The 21,618-nt window shown below is 44.5% G+C and overlaps 1 pseudogene; it reads left to right on the top strand.

Moving 5' to 3' along the window:
• The first annotated feature begins 14,176 nt into the window (after nucleotides 1-14,176).
• On the top strand, nucleotides 14,177-14,857 carry LOC115327146 (annotated as a pseudogene).
• Nucleotides 14,858-21,618: the final 6,761 nt, after the last annotated feature.

The following is a 21,618-nucleotide window of genomic DNA, read 5'->3' as shown; positions in this document are numbered from 1 at the left end:
GAAACTCCTTTTCCCTGAGTGAAACTGAAAGTAAATATGAATAATGCACCATTATGATAGCTTATTTAGTTATAACCAACTACACATAATGAAAGGAGGAAGCGGCCGGGTAGGAGAAACGCGGGTTTTATATCCGACCGTTCTAACCGTCTCAAAAGGGAGAACGCGCGAGCTTGCGCTGGTTTAAAGAAAAAGGCATCCAAAGAAAAGAGGCGGCACGCCGTGCTCTTTATTACTATGCGTCTAATTGCAAATTGTTGTGTGTATGTTTATACAGCCGGAAGTTAGTCCGCCTTAGTGGGCGTCTGACTCTCAGCTATAGATGAGCAATTTAACCAGTGTTAACGTGCACCACGCAGTAGTGATACACGACCGCACGCCGGTACGATGCTCTTCCAGATCGAAACGGGCAGGGGCGGAGTGGCTTCTGCAGCGGGAGCTTTCGCTCCAAGTGCTCCGAGCTGGTGCGCGCTATACTCGGCGACAACGTTTCTTGGCAATGCAGTGGAAAGTACAGGCACGTGTTTTTTATCCAATTTTGAGCGCTGGATAAGGCTGTGCGTGGGCTATCGTCAACTTCCTCTGCATTGCCAAGAAAAGTTGTCGCCGAGTATAGGCCATGCACTCGGCCACCGACCCCCCCCCCCCCCCCCCCCTTGTGCGTCTAAAGGCCCGTTCACACGATGCATTTTTCTCGCGCATCTAGTGTCGCGAAACGTTTTTTCGCGAAATGTTTGCGCGAGAAAAATGCATGGTGTGAAGGGGCCTTAATTTATATACAGGTATACGTATTTGAAGATCGACGATGGACGTCGATCGTCTCGAGGTAATGTAACGTAATAAGATTATATAAATAATAAACTTGTTGAAGGACTGAACGACTCAATTTTTCAACGCTTGGATTGTAATATGGCGGTAGCCTATTGTACTTACTGTTGATGAAGAGCAATATGAGGTGACGAGGTAATGATTAAATGATGAGGCTCTATAAGGACGACGACATTAGTGGGTGTCGAACCACAACGTACAGTGCCACCCTTAGCAAAAAGAGGCCGTACTTCAAACGAAGTTGAAATATATTTAGTACGAATATTCATTTTGTATTTATTCTGTATTATTTTGGCCGCATTCGAAATACGCGCGTGATGTATTCAAAATACATTATAAATATGAATCAAAAATATTTTAGATATACCAAAAATATTATTCCTTCACACTCAAGATGCCATTTGTGGATTAAAAACCGGTTACACAATTTTTTTTTTATTTTCGATTTTGTCAGCAAATGGTGTCCCTGTGGTATTTGAAGGCACTACTAAATACATCTCACAAAGCCACATTAGAAACGAACACAAACACAAACACCATGACGCACTGAAGAGCTCATTCACAGTCCCGTTGACTGCTCTAGAGCCTTATATAGCCTACATATTGAAGGTAATAATTTTTTTGGTGACCACCTCTGCGCTTATTAAGGTTACAAGTATTCGATCTTTTCCTCGGGAGTCTGTCAAGGGGGAAACAGTGTTTTGAAGTTCGTGGACGATATCTCTTACTAAAAGGCATTGGTACAACTAATAACAATTCGGCACAGTCCCTAAAACAATATCCACACAAACGGCTCATAAAATACATGTTATTGCTTCTCTGCGTAGCACCACTCAGGGCGAAGCGAATCAAGGCAGTTTCTTCACTTTAAAATACTGTAAACGACTTTATTTTCGTGAGGACCTAATTCTCGCAAAGTTGGCAAATCGCCTACAATTCCGAAAAATAGGTCCCGTGAACAATTCCGGCAAAATGTAAAAACATTAAAATCTATATTCCGATCCCAGCGCGTCGCGAAAATTAGAATTTGCGAATTATTCCAAAACTCCAACTTTGACCTAAATCGCGAAATATTGAGCCCGCGAAAAATAAATATTTTACAGTAGTTGTTTTGCCTTTCCTTTTTAGTAGTTGACTATTTAATATGGTTGTTAATGTCACTGTATTAAAGTCACTATTCACATCACGTACAATGGTGAGTATACACGTTCAGTGAACTAACATTGTGCTAACAAAACCACGCCAAACGTATCTGTTCACAGCACCTGCTGAAGCTTTCCAGCATCAGCAAATGTTGTGGTTGTAGTTCCCGAACCCCGTTCGTGATTGGTGTGCAAGGAACTGATCAGGTGTGTTCTTGATAGAAAAAAGAAAACAATAACATAAACTGGGCTGATTTATCAGTGCGATGCTGCGCAATTCAATTGCCAAACTAATCAAATGTATTTAGGCGCTTCAGTGTACTCCATATCTGCTTGAAGTGAACTTCAGAAGGGGAGCTTTTAAATATTTTGGTAGTTTAAGTCAAACTACCAAAGTATTGCAGTCAAAAGGTACTTAGAGTACAACACAACAGTATTTACGATTTTCAGGTATTTTAAGAGTATTCTGCACGGATTCTTGATTGCTCCACTTTTTTAGGGTTGGAGTATATTTTGCATGAATTAAATAAATATTTCAAGAAATATATGTGAAAGGTATTTTGTGCCTATTAATTTAGTATTTACATATTTCAAAACGCATGAAGGGAACTTCAAATGTAGTTTAAGTAAAGGTATTTTAAAATGATTTTTAGAAGTATATTTTAGTACTAAGTAACAAAAAAAGAAGTTTATATTTTCGGTGTATTTTTCATGTACTTACAATTATGAATTGTATTTCAAATACACTCAAATTAGAATGTGGTATATTGCAAACGTATTAGTTTTCGCTAAGGGCAGACTTGTTTCAAGTATCGTGTACCCAAAGACTTTCTTCACCCGCAACAGAATATGGTCAAATCAATGAGGATGCTGCTTTACAACTGTACGTGGAACAGGAAAACTGCACTGTGCAGAAGTGCGGCTTATTTGTTAAGAGGAGGGATGGATTTTTAGCAGTATTTCTGGTTTACTACTTGGAACAAATGGCCTCGTTGACGTAAAGTGTCCCCGTTTCAAAAGATTCTTGAAGCATACTTAAACCGCAAAGGAGTATGAGGCAAAAAATAAGAAAAAGGAGTCTGGTGTGAAAGGAATTCAAATCACCACCATAGCTTCTACTATGAAATACAAGGGTAGTTACACAATACACAAAGAGAGTTTTGTGATTTTGTTATATTTACACTCAAGGGCATTGATATCCAACGTATTCAGAGAGATGACACCTTCCGGTGAACCAACACGGAGCCTTTTCCGCTCAAGGTTTACATGGAAGGCCCGACTTCCACTGAAATTCCTTACGTAGACCAGTTGTCCGACCGAATAAACTGCAATTACTCCCGATCTGGGAATCTCTCGATCTTCGTTTGTAAGCCATAGTATCATGAGATCGAGGGGTGTGGCTCTTCGTCCGCCGAATATTGCTTCGGCGGGTGTTTTTAACGTGTAAGATGAGACCGTCGCGTGCTGCTGGAACAACCGGGCGATTCTTCACTGAACTGCTTCTTCTGTAAGCTTCAAAAGGGCTTTTTTTTGTTTGTTTCGCACACCATCTGTTCTGCATGCCCGTTAGTTGCAAGATGGTATGGTGCACTAATGTGATGCGCCTAATCCCGGTTTTTTTGTTTTTTCTTCAAAAACTTGTTTATTTTGTTTGAAGCGAGATTTGGCGCGTTATCAGAGAAAAGTATTTTCAGTAGGGCAAAAGTAGGTAAAAGAGACCGTAGAACGTCAATGACGTGTTTGGACGTCGTGGCAGGCATCGTGTAAACTTCCAGCCACTTAGAGTACGCATAGCCCATGACTCCGCAGATGTGGATACGTTTCGCCAACCACCGACTGAATAGTGGATCGTTTTCAGTTACTGTTCATGATGGCGTTGGACTCAAGGAATACTTCGAGTCTTTCCGCAAAGTTAGCCCAGGTGCCAGGACTTTCGCCGAAAGCGGTAAGTGTGCGAAACTTCGACAACGTCCGTAGCCACGTGTTGTGCAATTGACACTGGACACTTACCATTCGCTGCGAAGAAACTTGCTTGTACTTCTGCCATGATTCGTCCGACATGAGGTCATCACCGCAACACCATCTCCTGACAAAACTGGTCTTCATTGTCCCCATGTCCATAGTTAGCAGTCACGTCAACTTATAAATTCCCGAACGCTCATAACTTGCCGTCGCTGAACGCCGTTCATTCATAGCGTCTTCATTGCAAATAAACGTCTTCCTATTTCTTCTGATGGTTTTCATCATATTCCTCCTAAGCTGTACTTACAACATTATGTGTGTCGGTATTTCCGAACATATTGCAACGGTGTTTGTTTTCTGGGAACTATAATGTAACAGCCTTTACTACATCCTCCGGACCAGACTTGTACACGTTACTGAAAAATAGTAAGGAATTACATTTACAATTACTCGAGGCTAAATTGTAATTTATTACAATTACAATTACCCTACCATGAAAGCAACTGACCGTTACCCCAAAACGTAATCCGTTACTTTCGTGCGTTACTTTTAACATTATTGTCCTCAAGTAAGAAAGAAAAAGAAGAGGGTTATTCAAGTTCTTATTGTTGCCACCTGTTCCATTTAATGACCTTGAGTATTTTGAGCAACAGCTGGCTCTCGGAAATCTCGTCAGGCATTTTGCGTTATTTCTTACTCAATATGTCGACTGCTACGCTGAACACCATTTGAGCTGAGGCACTGGATGGGAGTGCCATATTGTTCCTCACAAATGCTTCATGCTCTGCATTGAGCTTTTTCAGCGAGCAAGGGGAGTACTATTTACCTTGAATGTAGAGCAAAGCTTCGTCGTTGCAGCCGTTGCCATGCTATTCGAGAGATTTAGTAGATCCTTCCGATACCTCCGATACTCGCGATAACGGTACCCGATAACGATATGATGCATACGCAAAGACGGCGGAGAAGTATCGGACATCATTATCGGAGTCATCGGACCCATCTACTAAAAGCCTCCATTGTCTAAATCGCGAAGCTGTAGAAGTCATTAACAGCAAAACATAGTTGTAACAGTAAGGGGATAAATAAATAATAAGTAAGGTTTGGCTCGATCTTCTTGTTCCCTTGGTTCTGAACCAGTTTGAGCCTCACTTGGGACGTTGGTGAATAAAAAAAAAAAGTTTCCAGTATATAAATATAAGTAAAAAAAGAAAAAGAAGGACACTCATAACAACAATTATTTAGAACGTCGGTTAAAACAAGGAAATGTAAACGCACGTTTGCCGTGTGTACTTTTCTTGATACCGTTCAAAAACGCACGGAGCACGGACCGACTGCAGTTTACTCCGGTGTTCTCCAGACAGACGTCCGCTGATGCCACGGGCAGCAAAGGGTAGAGTACTAAGTAAGCCGCGCTATGGCCCCACTCACGAATTTCACTCTCTCCTCAAGCCCAGAATATCAAGTCTAGTCAGCCACCATTATGTTTTATTTGTAAAAATATCTGCTTGAGATAAGATGCGTCCTCCTGGGGCAAAACAGAAAGAAGAAGAAAGGAAGTCTATTACCATTTTATAAATGCTCGCAAAAAGCTGACTCACAAAAAGGGTAGGGTAGACGGAGCTTTGTCTCGTGTTGTGACATTACAAAAAGGGTTTAATTCTTTTCAGTGCACTTACCGCCTCGAGCTTCTCGAAGAGGCGCACAATCACTTGGTGTCCTCCTCTTCCCGTCTTCGGTCGCAAAGAAAAAAACAAAGGAACCAAAAAAAAAAAGCGGAAATGACTTGCCCCCCCCCCCCTTTTTTTTCAGACATTGATGTTAGGGTTTAAATAAAGATAGATTCAGGGGCTTGGTGTTGCACAAAAAGGGTTTGCGGCACTGAAGAGTGCCAAGCCTCTCTTTGCGCTGGTCGATTCGCGTGACAGTGTCACTGTGCTCGACTTTACAAAATGAAAAAAAAAACAAAAAAAACTTTATTTAGAATTGGGGGGGGGGGTTGGTTCTGACAAAAAAAAAAGATGTAGCGGATTACAAGGAATCCGTTGCGTAAAAAATGCAACGGAATTACTTTAAAATTACTCTAGAAAATATGTAATTAATCCGTTACTAAATTACAAATAAATGTAAGGGATTACAAGTAATTTCGTTACTTGTAACGGATTACGTACAACTCTGCTCCGGACCCCGTGAAACACAATATTTCGTGACGTTATTTTAGTCGTCATTAAAATCGTGAGGTAAGTAGCGCAAATCGCGAAGCAGTTTACTTGACGTCCGCTTCCATCGGTGTCTTGGAAGATTGAGTCTACTGAGCGTGCATTCCTGCAGAAGAAATTTTCATTGATAAAATATTAACACGTCAATCAACATTTGATTCTTTCTTGGTAAGATGTATTGCGAAAGCCCGTGACAACCGCCGAACTGCATCTCCCTATATCATAGAGCAATTTATACCCAGCTTGACATTCTCGCATACATCCATTTGCTGGGCCACGCTACTTGAGCTAGCTGAGCACAGCTGGCAGCGTCGCGAGCAAGCCACGAGGGGAACGTGATGGTGCTCGAGCCATCCCGCTGTGAACCAATGTTTCGGCCACCCCGCGGGTGCGTGTCGCCATCTATTGGTTGAACTAACGCCTTGTGAAAGATGGCTGCCGTGGGACCGCAGCCTTAACTGCCCCATGGAACGCAACCGGCGTTGTCTGAAACCGCAAAAACGGCACCCTGTCCCATTGGCTGAGTGTAACGGCACCTAAAGTCCCATTCGCCGCGACGTTTCATAGTTCCAAGGAATTCCACCCCACAGAGAAGCCTTCTCCTGGCGCTGCGGCCCGGTAAAAGGGAGAGGGTGGCGAGCACGCGGCCACCTCTCTCTCCTCTCTAGGGTCACGTGTCGGGTGTGGCCGAAGAGGGGGGAGGGGAAGCGGAAAATTCCCGCTCCCTCTCCCAGTGCACTACTGTATGACGTGTTCTACGCTTTGTGTTCAGCCATGTCGTGCCGCCCGGCCGACCTATGCGGCGGGGCGCATAGGTCGGCCGCGGGCAGCGGGGCGCACTGCTTTGTAGGAATGCTTTCGCATTCCTACATGTAAGCAGTCTTAAGCATCCTACTGTAATTTTTTTTTTAGAATCTAGTGTCCACGGGTACGGCCGTGGACGGCGGTAATCATCCCTCTGCATCAGCGTAGTTATTTGACCTGCGAACCTTTCTGAAATTGACAATGCACGTAATCGGACGCATCTGATGTTCCTGGAAAAGCTCGCAAATTAGACTCAAAACGACTTCGTAATTCGCCAAATTGTTCAGTACTATTGTTTCATTCACTGTGTGCTACAAGGCAGATATTTGTATTTCAAAATTGAGCGAAAACGGCATGATACGCTAACAATCGCGTGCACATGGAAACCGAAACCAATCAAATTGAAGCAACCTAATGGCGGCGAGTGCATCAGCGCCCTCTACCCGCCGATCGTGCACACACTGGAATGGAAAGGTCTTCAGATTCCCTCAAGGCGACTTCGAAATGAGAGATAATAAATAAGGAAGAGTAGGAATTTATTTATGCCGCCTAAATTCATCCCCGATCCTGTACTTACCCAGTTCCGTCGTCGACGGAGCAACTCGCAATGCTTGTGTGTTTCACGAACGCCAAGGACGACATCAGAAACCCTTCATCTTCCCGTGAACTAATGTTGAAGATGATAGACGCTATTTATCAACTTGATGGAACGCAGCCCACTGGATGCAAATAGGCCTTTTGTGAAACCGCCCCTAACAAAGTTCGGTCTTTGCTTGTTTCTTACAGGCAGAGAAGGTGGATTTCTTGACAGATCAGGATCTGACACGGCAGGCCATACGGGGGTACGCTCTTCATTCGAATCCATGTACATCACTCTCCCTTGAGATGTCATATCGTGGTGATTTTTTTTTTTATGATGCGGCTTGGGCTACGGATATACTTCATTGACACCACACTCCTTGTATATCTGTTGCCGAAAAAACGTACTTTCTAAAACACTCAACATCATAGTTACTTTAACAAGGTACTGCGTTGGGCTAGTTGGTTCATACTTAGTGTTTGAACAGCGCAAAGACGACAGGAAGATAGAAGAGAAGAGGACAGGACGAGCGCTGACTATCAACTGATGCTATTTATTCAGAAGAGGATGAAGTGCGCGAGACTCGAGAGTGTCAAAACGTAACCAAGGAGAAGTTACCCACGGCAGTCATCCCGTATCTTCATGGAATCTCCCACATCCTCAAAAGAACTGCAGCCAAGGTAGGAGTCAGAGTCGTGTTTTCGGCACCCAACAAGCTTGGCCGGATGTGCAAAAAGGTGAATTCTACATCCCTCTCCATCTCCCAAACACCATGCGGGAAGAAGCACGCGAGACAATTCACGGAATGTACAGAAGGTGCTGTATATGACTTATCTCTCTCCTGCGGTCGTTCATACATTGGGCAGACCGGAAGATGTATCAATAATCGACGGAGGGAACATGCCACCTCCATCGGAAACACCTGAGGCAGTAACTTGGTTAGGCATTGCAGCGACTGTTTGTGCTCCCCTTTATTCGGTCAATGTACCATCCTAAAAAGACATCACGACTTTAGGACGCGGGAGATCGTCGAGGCCTTTTCGATATACAAAAGAGGGGAAGGAGCCATCAGCTCTCCATCAATAACCTTGCTTGCCAAAGAAATAGAATTCCTTGAAGAGCAACCTATAGGCATGTGCCGGAAAGGCCTTAGCTTAGTTGACACTTTCCAAGATCATTGGTCACCATCAGGCGAAGACCGCTGGACATCACAATGCGCAGAAGCTACACAAAGGCTCCTAAAAGAAGAAAGGCGGCAATCGCACGCTCAATGGTCTCCAGGTGGCGAAGGTTACCACGCCTGGGTCAGCAAACTACAGCACGTGCTTTTCTCCTTTTTCTTTTCTTTTTTTTCTTCTTTTTTTTTCTTTTTTTTTTCCTTTCCCTTCTTTTCTTTCCTTCTTTTCTTTTCTTTCTTTTGTTTTCTGGTTGCGCTTTCGGTTGAAGAAAAGGTGACGCCTGCTGGCACAGGCCATTCCCGTGCAAAAAGCTGCCGCGCGTGTGTCTGATGAAAAAAAAAACGCATTTTGACACTCTCGAGTCTTGCGCACTTCATCCTCTTCTGAATAAATAGCATCAGTTGATAGTCAGCGCTCGTCCTGACCTCTTCTCTTCTATCTTCCTGTCGTCTTTGCGCTGTTCAAACACTAAATAGTTACTTTACCCGACTACGCCCTGTCTCAATTGTCATGTAGCGAAATAAGTGTTTTCGCACAATAAAAAGAAGTTTGTGATCTCCGGTTGAAATCGTGGCGTCAGAATCCTTTTAAGAATGAATGCGCTACTCGAAGAGTAAATATTCCTTTGGCAGTGTGCTTTAGAAACACTTCTTAACGTGACTTTTGATATAATGGCCTCATCTTCAAAAGTAAATGAATAGCGAGAGTGTCCAGAAAATTCAATTTCTATTTATGGTGTCTCCTCTCGTGTCCACGCAAACGTCGCATTATTTTTTCTTTCTCTGTTTTGTTGTCTGGTAACGGCCCCTGTATTCACTAATGCATGACGAACTCTATGAAAGGAATGGCGAAAATAAAGTCGGAAAGGAAATTCTGGGTATTTTTTTCTTGACCCCCTGTTTTGTTTTCATTTTTGCATTTTACGTATGCACATTTTTCGTTCTCTTCTGGTTGACTTGAGATCTCGCGTAGTCTTGTATATTCACCACCCTGGTGACGAGATTTGATGCGATAAGGCTGCCATTATACCAAGAAGCGAGCTTACCAAGCTCGCGCATACTTTTGGGGGTTGGCCAAACTGAAGACGATGACTATGTGACGTCAGGGTTACGTTACCAAATGTCGCTGTTTTCGGGACGTCGTGGGGCCGAAGGTTTGACTCATTCATCCCACGCATTGTTGCCAAAGGATGAACTGCGCTCGTAAGAACCGCTTTACGAAATGGGACACGACGTTTCTTGCCCTCTAATATTCGGAAAGTCCGTTGTGGTTACGTCATCTTGTTCTAAAATGGGCAAGACCTCAGAGGCTCGGCCCTTCCAGGCTGAATACAATCTTTGGTTCCGGCTTGTCCCCAGGCTATTTTTAGTGCGTATTTTGCAATAAAAAACTTTCTTTTTTTTTACGTTTGATGTTAAAATGTGTTTTGAAACTAGTTGAAACTCGCGACGTCGAATGACATACAACCCAGAGTATTCTCATCTAACAATAAAGAAAAATAGAAGGAATTACTATTTTTATAACACTTTTAGATGAAATTGATTCTTGCGGGCCTCAGATTTCTTACTTAATACTTATGATACCTGCAAAAGAAACTCTAAAAGACGACGCAATTAAATGCTTTTTTTCAATATTAGTAGGCGTGCAATAAATGTCTTTGGGTACGGTTACGTATATCTCAAATATACCGTTTTTGAAATAACACTTGGATTACGGGAACACTTAGATTACGGGAAATTTACTTAACACTTGGATTACGGGAAATAACACTTGGAATAGCGCTTGGATTACGAAATGAGAAAAGGACTGTCACATGGCCGCTTTGTTATTTCCCAGATGTGTTATTAAAAGGCAATTATTATTTTTTTTGAATACTATTATCATCCAGAAGAAACAGGAAAGGATATGTAATATATTCGAATGATATCCAAGATGCTTGTCCATTAAAAGCGCCTTACATATGGCGTGAGTGAAACCCTGGTAGCGTACTTAGTTTTGTGAATGCCTGTTGGGTGTTCTTAGAATGTTCCAACATTCTGGGGTTGTCCTGTGGAAGTTCAGAGGATATCTCCAGAACTTAAGAACGTACAAAGAACATGCTAAAAGCATTCACAGAACTAAGTGTGCCACCAGGGAAGCGATGGCTGGCCCTCTGAGGAAACTGCCTAAATTGGTTTCTTAACATGCCGAGCCAAGCTTTTTGACGAAGATGGCCGAAGATGATGAATTTTGTGCATCAAACTTTCGAGGAATGAGATTAACTGAGTCGAAAGTAAAACATGTTTGTTTGTTTGTTTGTTTTTTTGTTTGTTTGTTTATTTTTATAGCCTAACTGCTGCCAGGCTCATGCCATACCCTACATGCAAGCAGCTTTGTTAGGATATTTCAGTGTTTTTGTTGTCAATAAAGAAATTAGTCAATAAAAATATTTATTGCCTGGATCTAAGATTAAAAAGCTAAACAGAAAAAATACTACACGCCTGATTAAGAATAACAACTAAGAAATTCGGATTTGTAAAAAGGAGGACTTTTTGGGTAGGCTGCTTACAAATAGAAATATAATAGCCAACCGTCGGCTTATCAATCGACAGTCGACAAGTTCAAGTGTAGGCTTAGGTGTACACAGTATATTAACGGGCTGTTTCTGCGGTGATGCTAATCACATGCTAGCCAAAGGATGTTCACTCTAAGAGATATAATAAAACATAGGTTCATATATTTCCTCAGCCCTGGTTATTTTACCCCGACTAAATCGAATACTTTGCAGATGCCGAAAAGGCAGAGGTCCGTGCTCCGAGGTCAGCGGATGACTTTCGGGCGAAACACAAAGTGCTTGCTGCGCACGAGCGCGCGTTTTACGACCACTAAACGACATGCTCATGCTCACGTTATTATGCTAGAGTTCACCTTAGGATGTACTTTAGCAGAACTGTACTTCGTGTCACCTTAGCGCGGACTCACCGTAGAGGCCGTGCTCACGCGGGGCAGTAGCCTTGACCGGCGCCCTCTATGCGCGAACGAACGCTTCATGAGCTCGCGCTTTTAGCACATGTGGCCAACAATTGTGCATGCTTAATTTTGAGACTCGTTCACCTGCAGCATGGTGCTGTGTGTGGCTCTGCTGCTTGAGCAAGGAGCTCGCACGTATACAGGATGACCGCGTGTGTTCCTGTCGTAAAATGGACTGCGGAAATAGGCCAAATTAACGGAAAGCAGTGAAAAATTTGAGTATGTCTTTTGGGCTCAAAAGCAGACCACACAAGACATTGTTTTCAGCCACGACTCCTGCACTGCGTGTTCCTGAGGTCACATTTTTTTAGTTATTCCTATTTTACTTTTCTATACTTCAAATAAACCTTTCAAATAACGTACCAAAATTGGGATTACAAACACGAAAGACCAGAAAGCTTAGCCAAGCTTCGGATTGAAAGGGTTGCGCTCTCTAGCAGTAGCCGTGTAATACCCTAGTTACACGGGTGCTTTGAACTGTCGTTGAGTTCAATCACAGTTATCGGCCCCAACTGTGATTGAACTGAACTGAACTGAGATGGTGCTACACGGCTGTCTAGAACCCAGTTGAAGCTAAAACGAAACTAGTTATTGTGCCTCGCGATCCGTCTAATTGTTAAAGTAATCTACTCGGAGAAACATATTTTATTTACTATAAGCATATCGTACATCATGTTCAATACCTTGTTGCTTTTTAGCGGCGTTTACATCAGTACCAAAGCCAATTCAGGGCTAAGTTGGGCATATTTTAGGCTAGGTGGAGCTAGCTACCACCCGCTACGATGGGTGCACCCATTACTATTTGTCCATTCACACTGCTGGCCCCGCCGCCATCTTCGCTCGTTTGGTGGCTTGCCGGCTAGCCGGAATCGTTTTAGCGGCAGCTCGGACGCCATCTATGCGTTCCCGGATATTTTGCTGCTACGATTCTTTCTGCGCGCCACATCCTGCATTCCCAAACAGTAAGTGCCTCGGAAACGATGGTCGGCGGCAGCGGTCCCGCGGACAGGCGCCATTTTACCTCAGTTGGGGAAGTTCGCTCAGTTGAACTGAGGTAGGGGAGCTCAGTTGAACTCAACTGTCATTAGCGGCTCGATGACAGTTGGCGCCGCTTGTAACTCCGGCTGATCGCGATTGAGTCAACGATAGTTGACTCAATGGCAGTTGAAAGCGCCCGTGTAACTAGGGTATAAACCTCTTTCCTTTTCCCGTTATTACATTTCATTCCCATAATGTACATCCATGAAATTGGTACACAGTAAATGTATCACTTCCAGAACTCTGAGACTCACTGCTCATTAGACCATAAATGAGCCTTTGCTACAACAACATCCTAAGGCCGGTCGCATAGATGTATACATTCCTACATGCACAGCTACAGTAACTTGTTGTCCGGAGTGACTCGGTCAACGGAACCGAAACCATTCAGCATTATCGGACGGCGAATATCAAAACATAATTGAGCGTGATCAACCTCCAATCTGCATCCAGTCGATGATTCAGGGAAATGCTATGGGTGTTCCTCTCTGGTACTCGATATTACGGTACCTGCTCCGGTTACTCAGCGGTAAAATCTTTGATCAAATTTATAAGCCAATGCATCTCCCTCACTCAGATGCTGCCACAACTGCTCCACTCAATCAAAATACCATGACAAACCTTGGCGATCTTTTAAGCCAGGCTGCTGTTGCTCGTGACAAGCAGTACTTGCTTAAAATATTCAGTGGAAATTTGTTCTTGGGAGCCTTTGTTAAAATTGTGATTTGACAATATTCTGCATAGCCTTAGAGGCCAAATGCCTTCTCCCGTGGAAGGGCCTTCAACGGAGGAAGGTCAGGTAGCCCCAAAGAAAACAAAGAATGCTGACTGTAAGTGATGTCATTCTACTTCTTTTTTTCCCCGCTTGACTAGAGAAAGAGGGCAGAACATTGGGCAGATTGATTCGTCGGGTCCATGTTTGCATAAAAAGCTATGTCCAGATTCCAATTACAAAATATACTTTTCTTTGAGAAAGACAGATCCCACTATGATGTCCTCATTTTAACTTTTTATTCAGGGCTTGCGTGTTGCGTGAACGGAGAATGTGGAGGCGCGGCAATATGAGCTGGCACGGAAGAGTTCAGGCAGGAGCAATAAAAATGGAATGTTGATATCTTGAGCTGCGTTAAGCTGGTGGCACTTGGCTGTCGGCTCATGTTGCCATGGCGTCTGTACACATTCACAGATCCAGATAAGCAAACGGCCACCAAGCGTTCTATATTCGAGCCTGATCATTGAGTATGCACCTAGTGCTGAAAACCGCTTCGCTTCGTAGAAAACTAACTCCAACGACAAGCCCTAAGTAATGCAGTAAGTTGTTCAACGGCCCTCTTTCAGATACCGAGTGGACACCTGGCGAAGCAAAGCTGCTGCTTGATTATTAGGAACGGTACTTTCCCCAAATGAGATCTCTAAAAATTTAAAAACAAGAAATGTGTATTTATTAGAATCTCTAAAGTCCTGCAGACCATACTCAAGTCACAAAAAACGCCAGACCAGTGCAATACTAGGCTGAAGACGATACAAAAGCAGCGACAAGCGTTAAGCTACAACGGTCGTTCTGGTGTTGGACCTGTCCACGTTCCTTACGAGGACCAGCTGGATAGAATCATCATGATGGACGACAGCATCGAGCCGGAAATCATCAGGGACGTGCATGGGGCAGTGCACAAGAAGGCTATGCCAAGCAGTCAAGCAAGGGCGGCCGCAGCAGCAGCAGCTGCAGCACAAGCAATATCAACACCAGCCGACAGTGCCGTAGCCAGCACGTCTTCCACAAGCTCAGAGGAGTCGTCCAAACCAGCCAGCAGTGCAGGCACCCCCCATCGTTCAGGAAGGGTGAACTCTGCACGCACGGAGCATGTGAAGGAGTTCTTCACAGAGATGGCGAAGCTTGAAGATGCAAGAGAAGTACGAAAAGCACGACAGGACGAGTTGAAGGAAGAAAGGCATGCATCCAAATGGAAGATAAAGGAAGAGAAATAAGCAGCCAGAAGGAAGCTAAAGGAAGAGATTCGTCTGGAACGACAAGAAATACACCGAGAGAAAATGCGGCTACTCTCCATGCTTGTGACCCAGCCTGTGACGAAACGGGATTGAGAGAACGTTTTTACAATTGCTGTATTCTTGACACGAGGGCAATAAATTCATAATTTGCAAGTGGGCCTTCCTTCTAATCTGAAGTGGAAACTTCGAAATATAGTTAGGTACCTCAAAAGTATTTGAGCATACAAATTCTGTGATCATTGCAAGGACAGCTTAAGTACTGAGAATAAAACACAACGAAAAGAGAACATTGGCAAACACAAATACGGGAATATATTTACTGGAAGCAGAAATCTTTATATTGAAATACATTGTGAATCACTCTTGCCATTATCAGAGTACATTGAACCGGTACTCTACTTTATGGTTAGATTTGAATATGAAAACCTTATCGACAGTCATTATCAAAAGCCCAGATCCCATGGCTCGCTAGTCGGCGCAGGCTCGCTCTCGTACTGTAGTGCTTCTAACGTTGTGTGGGGGAAGGTTACGCTACAAATCTCTTCACTCTCCCCCAACGATGGCAGTACCACACTGTGGGAGCAACCGCTCAGTCATGGGCTCTGGACTTTTGACTAAGACTGTACATTTGTCTTCAATAGGGGGGTAAACACATAAGCGTTGTTCGATCGCCATTACCAGGCCATCAAAGCAGTGTCAACGCAAATGAAGACTACCGCATGTTTATTTTCTCTGTGCACGCGCATTCTCGCACCATTATTCCTGTTGGTGTGCTTTGAAACGTGGTAGTGCACTCTTAGAAAACAGGAGTCCAAAGGGAGTCACTGCTTCCATGACTCTCTTTGACACTTCACGACTCTCTTAGAGAGTCAATTTTCCGTTTGACTCTGTTTTGACTCTTCCCCTTCTTAACGGGAGTCACAGGTCAGCAGCATTTGCCCTACCGAAAAAAAAAGTATGAATGCTGCTTCGCGGCTTCCATCCGGCAACCCAAGCCCCGCTGTTTCCCTATGCACCGCTAGAAAGTGAGTCCGACACCATTTAGTTCAAAGCTTTGTCGACATTTTATTTTCAATAATTGTGAAAAAAAATAAAAAGGAAAGAAAAAAAAATAATGCACAAAGTTTCGTCGACATTCATTTTTCTCAAGAATAACTGTAAAAAAAACAACCAAAAAAAAAAAACGTATATTTATTTTTTGCATCGAACCTGGGTTCGCTCCGTAAGAAGCGGGCACCTTTCCACATAGCTACACCTGCGAGTACTCGTTTTGAGAATTCGTTTTATACGAGATTCAACAAGTTTCGCGTCGTGCACATTATTCGAAACCAAATCCTGAGTCTGCATTTTACATATTTCTAGAACTGTCGTGCGGTGCGTCTCTGGGAGCGAGTGAAGGTGCAGCAGCTTATTCAAGACTATACTCCGTTTCATACGTAGCATGCAACGCAGTCAAAGCTAGCGCACCGGTTTGCATCGCCGACCGTGTCCACGTTCACCCCATAAAATAGTGCGTCCCCTGCGAAAACACTTATAAAAAAGTCGGAAAAGGTGCCTCCATGGATCTAGGAACTGATAGTGGTGTTATGATTTCGACGGAGCACAAATTTTTTTCAATAAAAAGGAAACGATAATGTAAACTACTTTAAATTGTTTTTGTTTTCGTCCGTGCGGCAGCAGCTGCGGGTTTTCGGGTTGTGTGGCACTGGCTGGTTTTGAGAAGATGGCGTCTTACGCAACAAGCTCAAGCACCTCTCCTCTCGAATATTTTCAAAGATTCGTTGTGCGCAGACCTTGAAAGAGTGCAAGCAGGTGATCGCCAACGTGTACGCGAGTACAAGGACGCGTTTCCCGGAGAAGTCGGTCGTGAAGTCCTGGAGACGGTCAGTAAGAACACCGGAGTGTGCTCACGTACCGTCGCGAAGTACAAGGCGCAGTGTCTATCTGGCAAGCTGGCGTCCCCGAAACGAAGACCTCGCCATGTAGACGTTTCGAGCACAGGGACTGTCAAGCATGCCGAATTCACACACAACGCCATTCGCCTCAAGGTACATCGCAAGTACCCCTACCCTTGACAGCTATTTCAAAATAAGCTGCTCAGGCCACAACTATTGTCGATTAACGTCCTATTATAAATTTTGGGGCAAGGCTGCTATCAGTGACATTTCTCATTCCACGCTGAACGAAAAAAAAATATAACTCGGTGCTGGAGGCAAATAACACTTGCAAAGCGGCAGAGCAGATGGTAGAAATGTGGCCTCTCGGTGGCTTACAAATAAATAGCAAGAAATATGGAGGAATCGAAATATGCAGTTCGGCAATGCGCACAATCTTGCACAAAAATGGCTAAAAAAAAAGAAAAAACTGCGCGTCTAGTGGGTATGGACCACTGCCGCCGAGACGTCGATATCGCCAGAGCAGCCCTACCACTCGTCCATGAAACAAGCCCAGGAACACTTTTTTTTTTCTTCTGTATTTTCATGCGCACCACTTTAGTACCTTTGACAGCTATGCATGCTATGTATGAAAATGAGTATAAGTTCCCATTTTGAGAACCACACCACCACACTGCGAGTTGAAGCAACGCCGTAGGCTCGCGTCTCGCAGCGCCGCCTGTTGAATAACCATTCGAAGAGTTTGCACACTGTGAAGGTAAGAGCGCTCACACCGAAGAGCTCTCTTTACAACGCCTACACGCACACAGAGAGCTCACAATTGAAGGGGGGCCACTGAGGTTTTAAGAGCCACTGATCGTAGCAATCGCATTCCAAAGACGCCGCGTTGTCGTAGATTGTTTTTCACCAGCTAGGTTTTGTAGGGATGAGGCCAAGGCCAAGGCTGGGGGATTCATCGCCGGAAACGTAAAGGAACCAAGCAAACGACGTGAGGCTCACGGAAGCGGTTCGTGGGAGCCGACGACGTCCAAGCCACGATCCAAGCAGCCCTAGTAGCAGCCTTGCTTCCGAGAAGACTGTATATTCTTTCCGGCGGGCACACAATACTCTCACAGCATGCTTGCGGCTGATGTGGATTGCAGGAGGTGGTTAATAGGACGACAAATGCACAGAAAATAGGTTGAGCACAACACAGCACGCAACGATTGTCGCCGCCATGTTGAAATAAAAGCAAGCTGAGGCAGGCCAAGCTGCAGTTTAGTATACGACGAAGCTGAGACAGGCCAAGGTTCAGTTTAGTACACAACCAACATACTTCATTACAAAGAATTAGATAAATGTTTAAACAAATTTTTTACGTTTAAAAGTTCTAATGTATGTCGATTAAAACAGAAACATTCACGTTGCGTCAAATGAGCTTCGTCGTAACCAGCGAACGTCGCCGTCGCCGCGTCGGCCGCGACGCCATCGCCAGCGTAACCAAAATCACAAACAAAGCAAGCTGCAAACTTTCGGGCAGTTTCAGGCCTTTAGCTGCCTTTAGTGCCTTCGAAGAACGTTCTCCGAAAAACAAAAAGTGTCTCAGATGTCGCCGTGCCCATGGACCGAGCTGTGGGTTTTGTGTCTACTTGGTGAGTACTCGTCTATTCGCTTGACTTTTTCAGTGCTTTCTTTTCGGAGCGTTTGTAAAGTGTCCTTGTGTGTGTGTGCAGGTAGCGTGAAGGCGGACGCGGCGAACGTGTGGGGCTCCTTGTCGCACACGTGCTTTGCGCATGGGATGACCTTCGAGCTTTTCCCGAGGAAGTCCCGCAACCGACCTGTCACCACGGCCTGTCGCTGAGCGAGCAGTCAGATTGCGGGAACGCACACAGAGGCGAAGGTCCCACCGAAGCCGGAGGGGGGGACGGGACTTCGTAAGTGTATCGGGAGCTTTATCTCGTGGATCGGTGGACAAGGCGAGTTCTACAAATCGGGTGGCGCCTTGGTACGGCTGTGGTACCACCTAACTAGGCGGTGTGTTTCGCGGAACCCATGACTGCTATGGTACCCATTATGTGCTGGCGCTCGTATTTGTACCCCGTTCGCTTTCACTGCGGGTGTTCGAAATCAGGTTCGTTTCTCTGCATTGTTGATGTTGCTTTCGAAGAGGTCTTTTTTGACTAGGGCACAAACTTTTTAAACAAAATGCTGTATATGTTGGAGTTATTTGGTAGCCCTCTGGCTGTAGTGTATTGTGAAGGTGGTGAGAAAAAACGCGCGTTGAGTAATTACAAAAAGATATACCGGGTGTTTTTGCGAAGACTTTCAAAAATCCTAAAAATTAGGGCGACTGAAAAAAGAAGAAACTCTTTTCGGGAACAAACTGCCAGCCACGGCGGACGTCAGGAATTGCCAAAAACCTACTAATTATCCAGATATTTAATTAAAACTTGTTAATTAACTTTTTAATTAGTGGAAATAGACATATGATTCCAATTAGAAAGTTGCTGAGCGTTATCGAAAACCACTAAATCCGTAATTTTCAGAAAGACTTTAAGCGCTTGAGAAGAGTACTAAAATTACCACTCGTGGAGCAGGTACAAGGCTGGGGCTAGATAAGAGGCGGAAAAATCGCGCGGGCGCCTTACCGCGAACGCTAGCCTTGTACCTGCTCCACGAGTGGTAACTTTAGTGTGCTACTACTCGTCTCACGCGCTCAAAGTCTTTCTGAAAATGACTGATTTAGTGGTTATCGATAACGCTCAGCAACTTTCTAATTGGAACCATATGTCTATTTCCCCTAATTAAAAAGTTAATTAACAAGTTTTAATTAATTATCTGGCTAATTAGTAGGTTTTTGGCAATTCCTGACGTCCGCCGTGGCTGGTAGTTTGTTCCCGAAGAGAGTTTCTTCTTTTTTCAATCGCCCTAATTTTTTGGATTTTTGAAAGTCTTCGCAAAAACACCCGGTATATATATAATGTAGTGTCGAGTACCGTCCGACCGCACTCTTGCAGAACGTTCACGTGCCTTGCAGTGGCAATCCACTCACGTCTTCAAGTGCCGTCCGAATGTCTTATGTAAAGCGAATTGTCAAAACGAGTTTTTCGAAGTTGTAGCATAGCTTATTGGAAATTGTAGCATAGCTCGCCTCACAGGCAGCGAACCCGGATTCGATCCACAGTGTGGGCTTACTTTTTAAAATCTTTTTCTTTAACTTTTTGTTTTGTCAAGGCATTTGGCGATATTTACGTCATTTCTTTTTTACCATTAACACTGGGGAAAAAAAAAAGGATGTTGTCAACGAAACTTTGCTTAAAGGGGGCCCTGCAACAACTTTTTGACTGGTTTTTAATTTGCACCGAACTTGAGCGCACTGAACGTAGTAACTTAATCTTTTCTCAAATTTCGCCTTATTTTAAAAGTTATAGGCAATTTAGAATTACAAAAACAAACAAAAAATAACCTTTTTCATGACGTCGTAGGTTCTGGCTTGAGTGGCCGTGAACTAGAGGAATAGTGAGCTCATAGAGCGCTCACGGCTGCTGCACTCCGTGTCGACGGCTCGAGAGGGCGCCACTAAAGCATATTCTGGATAGGCTGTATGAGGCGGGTGGCCAGGGCGGCTTGCATTGCATTTGCTGCGCGATTAAGGATTAATTTGGCATAACACTTCATTGCCCACAAACTACAGCAAACACGGTGTAAAGATCAGTTCAGAACGGGAGCCACTTCGCGCTGCCATACCGCCAAACGGCCAAATCGCCAGACAAGCCCGAGCTGAAAGCCTTCGGAACGCTCGGAACCGGTCGAATCCTCGATCCGGTATACGACCGCAGTGCCGCCGCGTACATCCGGCACCTTTCTACGCTCGCTGTTCGTCGGAGCCTCATCCCACAAGCCTTTTCAAGTATGCGCCGTTTTCTCCGCCGCTTGGTGGCGGTTTGTCGACGAGTCTTTTCTTGTTTCCATATTTTATAAACTGCATTTGTTTCTTTTCTGGTCTAAATTACCAAACAAAAACTACTTTCATACATAACTGAAACGGTTCGCGACACTTATATTTTGTATTTCGACTAAAAAAAAAGCTTTTAGCGGCTCTGACCAGTGGTAAGCCCAGGACCAAAGACGTCACATATTGCGCGCTTTCGGCGATGCCGGTCGCCCTCGTAGATGGAGGAGGTTTCCGCATCTTCCGGTTAAAATATGACTCACTGATATTTAGTTACTCTCTCCGTGCCCGCTGGCTTGCCTGAACCCCAAGAGACGTGGAAACCGCAAAGAAGGTAGGCGCTTAAATATGATTGCAGGGCCCCTTTAACAAAATGGTATGGGCGTCCCTTTCCGGAGGTACATGGGGGACAGCGGGGCTCGGTATGGGAGAGAGGGGCTGGACGCTGCGAGGCGTCATGTGCAACGGGGCCAAGTAGGTTAATAATTTTGGAATTAGCAGCCGCATACTGTTGCCGCGAGGCGGCATGAATGTATATGGGGGGTTGGTTAACGAGCTCCCCAGGGATACATGTGCTGTTCGACTTTCTTTTGGACGGCACTTGTAGGCACGGGTGGAGTGCCGTCGGACGGCACTGTAGACAGCCAACAAAACAACAGAAAATGAGGTGTTTCAAACAACTTTCTTGAAGAGATCATGAACTGATTTTTCAACTACTTTGTCAGCTTTCCTCCTCAGTATATAAGCAGAGTGAGAAACCATGTGGTCGTATTTCACTGAAACCCAAAGTTCTGCCAGCCGTCTGAGAGCCCGCATGGACAAAGCCCTACATAAACTTCACACTTCACATTTTTGCAAGTGCTGACAACCATGAAGGGAGCGACGGGACAAGCGATGGCGACCCTTTTTGCTATCGCTCAGCCGCACGATGAGGCACACTGCATGAAAGCAACTGGAGCGAGCGACCAATGTGATGAGCGACGTTTTCTAGTAATTCAAGGACCGAGCAGCGTTACAAGCGACAGTGA

Source organism: Ixodes scapularis, unplaced genomic scaffold (assembly GCF_016920785.2).
Source record: "Ixodes scapularis isolate PalLabHiFi unplaced genomic scaffold, ASM1692078v2 PGA_scaffold44__24_contigs__length_19508400, whole genome shotgun sequence".
In the NCBI taxonomy this organism is placed as follows: Eukaryota; Metazoa; Arthropoda; class Arachnida; order Ixodida; family Ixodidae; genus Ixodes; species Ixodes scapularis.
Note: the sequence above shows the minus strand (reverse complement) of the source record. Positions and strands in the feature narration are given on the sequence as shown.